Here is a 6,266-nt window from a genome sequence, read left to right on the forward strand (position 1 = left end):
ATATATATATATATATATATATATATATATATATATATATATATTATATAAAAATGTGGCTCTTACAGAAAGTTCCTCTAAAGAACTCGGTTAGCAGCCCACATAGTTATCCACTACTGAGTAGCATAGAGTTTCGATGCAGCTAAGATCAATAAAACTGAATCGAGGAAACTATTCTACGAAGTATGAAAGCTGTATATATTTATTTAACCACTTGGCAGCTTTAGGATTGTGGCCGTTTCTCAGCCATGTTCATGTGTTTATAATCTTATTGTGTAAGTAATTATGCTTGCATGTTGACCTCATGACCTATCCTTCTATATTTGTATTGCTTTGTGAATAAACAATTGAAGTTTATAATGCGTTCCATATATATGAATACAATCAGATAAACTTAATTTATTTCAGACTATACCTATTAACATATAAAAAGACTACCGTAATCCTAATCATATCAGTTGTCTGCATTAGTACAGTCACCCCTCATAGCTCCTATGGTGTGTTTTGTATACATATGCATACTCACACACACCTACACATACATACATACATACATACATACATACATACGTACATATATATATATATATATATATATATATATATATGTATGCAAGTGCACGTAGGTATAAGCGATATGTTCCGAACAATATAATTATCCTTCTCAAACATGTGGAGAATAAATTATTAGCAACTATGCCTGATTAATCTGGAATGCATATGAAGGTTGGTGATAGAATGTGGTACAGATAAGTATTCTTTGATCTAAAAACGTTGGTTACTTTAGAGTTTGTATATCAGAGTTTAAACATCGCCATTATTAATCGACCTAAGGAATCCAGCTTTACACTAGTTTCTCAATGGTTTCTGTTAAACCCAAGTATTATAAATCAATTCTAGTTTACACAATATAATCTTATGTATTCGTCACTCCATGAAACTCTCGGAGTAAAGAATACAAACTTTTGTTGACTTATTTTTCGATGGATTTTGTGTAAAATATTTTTTTCGAAGTAAACTTAATGCCCAAAAGTATGTAAATCTAAAAGGTGAACTTCCTATTTCTAGGTGTAGCTGTAATGGATAAATGTGATCATTATGGAAAGCATCATTGCGGTGGGTTGGTTCGACCATATACTATGATTGACCCGAGCTGCCGGTATGTATTGTCTTATTCATACTTACCGCATTACAGCACTAAAGCTCTTTCCCAGAAACACACAATAATTAATAAACAATAGTCACACGAACACGCATACACATATTCTTCATTTGAAGTGGTTCAAAGATAACAACTATTTTATTATTTTCTTTTTCTTACACCACATTTTCCTTTACATTATTTACATTTGGCGGTCATTTGTCCTCGTCTTGTTTGTTTTTAACACAAGGTTTCGGCTGATATACCCTCCAGACTTCATTAGGTGTCTTGTGGAAATTTCTAACCCGGATTCTCATTCGTAATGCATTTTTCGATGTTGTTATTATTATCATTATTATTATTATTATTATTATTATTATTATTATTATTATTATTGCTTTTGCACAGCTTCTAAGGCTGGAGATGTACTACAGTATCAGCTGTTCATTACCAGTGAAATCAGGTAACACCTCTTATTTTTCGAGCACCTTTCAGAGTATTCGAGCGGTTCCAAGCAGTTCCGTTTTCTGCAAGTGCTCCACATTTACTGCAGCCCCTATTTGTTCCACGTACTTCTCGAGATTTTTACTCACTGTTTCCAGGGCTCCGACAATGATTGGTACTACTGCTACCTTTTTCATCGGCCACAACTGCTTTTCCCAAGCTAACCTGTCATATCTCTCGACTTTTCTTTCTTTCTTATCACATACCTCGTTGTCAGCTGGGCATGCTGTATCTATGATCTAGAATAGTTTGTTTTCTTTCTAAATTAAGACTATGTCCAGCTTCCTATTCTCTATCGCATGGTCGCATAGTAATAATAATTATGATAATAATGACATCGAAAAATACCTTAGGAATGAGAAACCATGTTCGAAATTTCCTCAAGTCACCTGTTGAAGGCTGGAGGGTATATCAGCCGAAATGTTGTGTTAACAGCAAACAAGACGAGGACAAATATCCGTCAAATGTAAATAATGTAAACAATGTACATAATTCCTCACCTCTTAAATATAGAACTGCACCTTTTTCTTTTATCATTATCCCGTTCTTTCTCATGTTTTCTCCAAGCCCATCGTCTCATCTCGTTTCTTTTTTTCCGAACACCAATTGTTTTTTTTTGTTTTTTTTTCATTTTTTTGCGGTAGATGTCTAATGCCAGATTTGTACTGTAAAATTTAGCTTTTAAAATTCCCCGTAAAAATTCTATTCTAACCCTGAGAGATTTACTGACCGTGGACGTTATTCTACTGGATTTTTTCGTCCAACCAACTTGATGTCGAAGTGTCCTAAACATGTTTTCAGCAAATCGACCGCTGATGTTTAATGTCTTAAACATTTCATGTGAGCATACGAAACAAATGTATCTGTTTGAATCCTATCTCAAATTTGAATGTTGATTAGCTACGTCGATGGACCTGTTTCTACTTCATTCCTAATTTCTACTGCTAGGGTTGCCTTTGCCTTATCTTTATAATTAAAAAAAAAATAATTAGTAATAACAAACGATTTAAAGATATTATCCGTAGAGATTTGATGATAGAATTACTTGCCTATATATTTTCTTCTAAGATTGAACACGATAGCTCTGGACACAATATACGCCAATTCATTACCCACTGCTATTGTTTTCAATATTTAAAACGTAATAACACAAGAAAATTGAATGTTAGTTTTACAAATGAAATTTTGTGATTAGTGTTTATACTGCAGGGGCTACAGGAAGTTTATACAATGCACCAATGGAAAGATATTTCGGTGTTATGCATTTTTTAAGTCCAATGCAGAGTGTGTGGTAAGTTTTCTTTTTTATTATTACGATTTTATTTGTAAGACATGTATGTGAAGAGAATACAAACCATTGCTAAATCATCCATCATTGTTTCAATGTAAGCATAAGTTCTATCGATTTTGAGTGAAAGAATTTAATCGCATTGAGGCCTTCAAAAGAACTTAAACCAAGAAAGCGGCGAGATGAAAAATATACAACAGCCATTTTCATTACGTTCTAATGATTTCATCTCCCATAGCAAAATTTACCATGAGCTATATTACACACCCAACCTTTTGGGCTGAAATGAAATTGATTTTAACTAAAATGATTCGTTTCAGCCCTATAAGCATTTACTTCTTCTATTATAAGTCTTTGAGAAATCGGTTTATTTCGTTATTGCCTGATTAGCTCACGCACTTCAGGCGAAGTTTGGTGGTGTAACTAGAGATTTGAACTCACGTTGCTTCGATTCCCAGACTGGGCGTTTTCTTGTATTCTTCAGTAAAGCATTTACTTTCATCTAGATCCTGTTCATGCTTTTTTAATTACTCACCCTGATATGGAGGTCCTCCTGTTCAGAGTGATCGTTTTCATATCGATCGCTTATACGCCATGGAAACCGGTTAACCGCTCGTACTCCATAAAGACACGAACAATTTTTAACCAGGTTTTACCGTTATCTAATTTGCAGTTACATATAATTCCTAACATTAAAAGTGATAATACATATTTCAGATTAGTATCAATAGCAAATACAAGGGTTCTAAACCGAGTCGCTCTTTTTGTAAAAGTCCCATGCGCAACCGCTACACAGTGTTACTCATCCTGAAATCTGTTCAGTTATACGTTTAGTCAATACACTGTCATATCTGTAACATTCACTAATTCATAAATTCATAAAGCACAATAATATAATTCGTCATATATTGTATCACTTTATAATTGTTAATAATCCAAGAAGTTTAATATTTTCATTTCTTCTGAAATAATATATCCAGGTTATGAAGGCCACACAATATATATTCACTAAATCCTAATGCTATTCAAATGTTGTGTAGGATACAGTTATCTACCGCACTGATGAGAATAATTGTCAGGTAAGATACTTTCTGTAACCCTGTGATTTTTAGGAGAAAATACTGTTAATGTTCAATATTAGAACAGTTACTTAATAAAGTTAGTTCATATTTAACTATTGTCAATTTTCATTCCATAGAAACTGATTTTGGAAGGAAAAAGCATGTGTTAGTTTTTACGTATCAGAATTCTAGAAATGTGTTAAAACTAAAAATCGCTCTATGATATTTATTCGGAACATGTAGTTGCAAAATCCACAATGTAGGAGAAAATGAAATTGAAATTGTCTAAAGCAGTGTGGCAATGTATATACACATATTTATTCGTTATCACTTATACTACATTGTATTATTGCAATAGGAAATATATAATTTCATTTAGAAATTCAGAATGTCTGTAATATACGCACATTAATATTACTCACCTATACATGAATATAATAGCAATAACCAACATAGAATAGCACTATCTTCAGTATAAATGTATGCAAAAATAAATCTTTTATTCTCTTTACAGGGATGCTCTACACGTTATTCTCTACTCCAGGAGTGTTTATATTATTTACGCCATTTCAAATAAATACAAAAACATTTATTGTAATTATCAATTTGTGTTATTCTTTAGTTTTTATAGATTATAAATTTTGTATCTCCGAAATTAATTCTAGGATCAATTAAAAAAAAAATAAAGATGATTCTTACCTGCTTCACGCACAAATGGCATTATTTTAATCTTACAATGTGAGATTTCAGTAACCCTTAATAACGTCAGTTTTGGCGATAATCCCTTGAAAAGGAAAATGATATATAACGAGCAAATTTTTTAACACGGCGCTCATTACCATAACGAAGCTCTAAGCATAGCCGGATATAAAGAATATTCTATATCCAATTCTGCTGCTAATTATAAAAATGCGGTGGTTTAACATTATTCCATTTTAAGCATCTTGTAGTAGGTACTGTATACCTATAACTAAAAATGTCACTCATCGTAACTAGAATAATAATTGTAAGGATTATATAAGGAACACTTTAAAAAACGAAGACGCTTCTCACATAGTTACGCATTTTTCGTATAAAATTTCTATGCAATATACAGTGAATAATCCTGCAACCGTATATCATAATCATACCTAATCTAACACTGGGTTTTCTTTGCATACCCGATTATGTATCAGGGCAATTTTGTGGTACAACCTTCCTTATGCATTAAATGTAGATGCCAAATCGTTTTAGAAGTGAACCTCGTAATATGGGTTTAGTGTGCGCTTTGTACTTCTATTATAGACGATATAACCTATAATTTGTGTGCAGCTTCACTCTTTGATATCGAGAGAGAGAGAGAGAGAGAGAGAGAGAGAGAGAGAGAGAGAGAGAGAGAGAGAGAGAGAGAGAGAGAGAGAGAGAGAGAGAGAGAGAGAGAACATTTCTATGGAAAAAATATGTCGAACATGACGTCATGTGTGTGTATGCTTGTATGTGTGCGTTATTGTTTCCATTAATACAGTCTTTAAGATGTTGATGCATGTCTTACTGCTCTCAGTAACTTTCACAGTTATCTGCTGAACAGTTCCTCGTATTTGTTTTGAGAATATCCAAGTTTATATAATTTTCGATCGATAGCAACTTTTTGCCTACACTAGACGATTTGTCCTGAAACGATGATTGAACCCTGTGATATTTTTTAACATTATCAGTTCTATCATTATAAATATTGCTAGTCATTTTAAATACAGAATTCCCTCAAAGCATTGGAGTAATAGCATGCAGCAAATGTAAAAGTTAATCTACTGCTAATGAGTTTCATTAGAATTAATATTGAACAGAGTTTCACTGGAATGTTTCCTACTTCAGTGTGATTGAGTCTATTGATAGTAATTGATAGTGGTTCGGTGCAAAGTGCTAAATTGATGGACATATATGACAGAGATAAATAAGGACCCCAACATAATTCAGTACATTATCTGTAATGATAAAACTCCCTAGATATACACCCATAATCATAATCATTTGAATGATGTACATAAAATATAAACGCGTACAGCAACATATATGATATGATACATACGAATTACTACCACCAATTATAGAAAGCGATGCTGCAGTGCCTGAATTGCTATTCCAACTGAGAAGCACAAAAGGTATCATTTCCCCAGGTATACTCCTAATTACGAATTGAATAGATTAACACACACACACACATACACACACACACGCACACACACACACACACACACACACACACACACACACACACACACACACACACACACAC

At 33.0% G+C, this 6,266-nt stretch overlaps 1 protein-coding gene across 7 annotated transcripts in view; it reads left to right on the forward strand.

Annotated features, from left to right (window-relative positions):
• Positions 1 to 4,592, forward strand: part of LOC128249821 (uncharacterized) — a 20,744-nt gene extending 16,152 nt beyond the window's left edge. For 4 of the 7 annotated variants that reach the window (XR_008265944.1, XR_008265942.1, XR_008265947.1 and 1 more), the window contains 4 exons: positions 1,069 to 1,159; positions 2,841 to 2,936; positions 3,914 to 4,012; positions 4,509 to 4,592. The gene's annotated coding sequence lies outside the window, so the exon portion shown is untranslated. Of the gene's footprint in view, positions 1 to 1,068; positions 1,160 to 1,549; positions 1,605 to 2,840; positions 2,937 to 3,913; positions 4,013 to 4,508 lie in introns of all 7 variants that reach the window. The other 3 variants (XR_008265945.1, XR_008265946.1, XR_008265943.1) reach the window with 3 other exon arrangements.
• Positions 4,593 to 6,266: the final 1,674 nt, after the last annotated feature.

Source organism: Octopus bimaculoides, chromosome 18, assembly GCF_001194135.2.
Source record: "Octopus bimaculoides isolate UCB-OBI-ISO-001 chromosome 18, ASM119413v2, whole genome shotgun sequence".
NCBI lineage: Eukaryota > Metazoa > Mollusca > Cephalopoda > Octopoda > Octopodidae > Octopus > Octopus bimaculoides.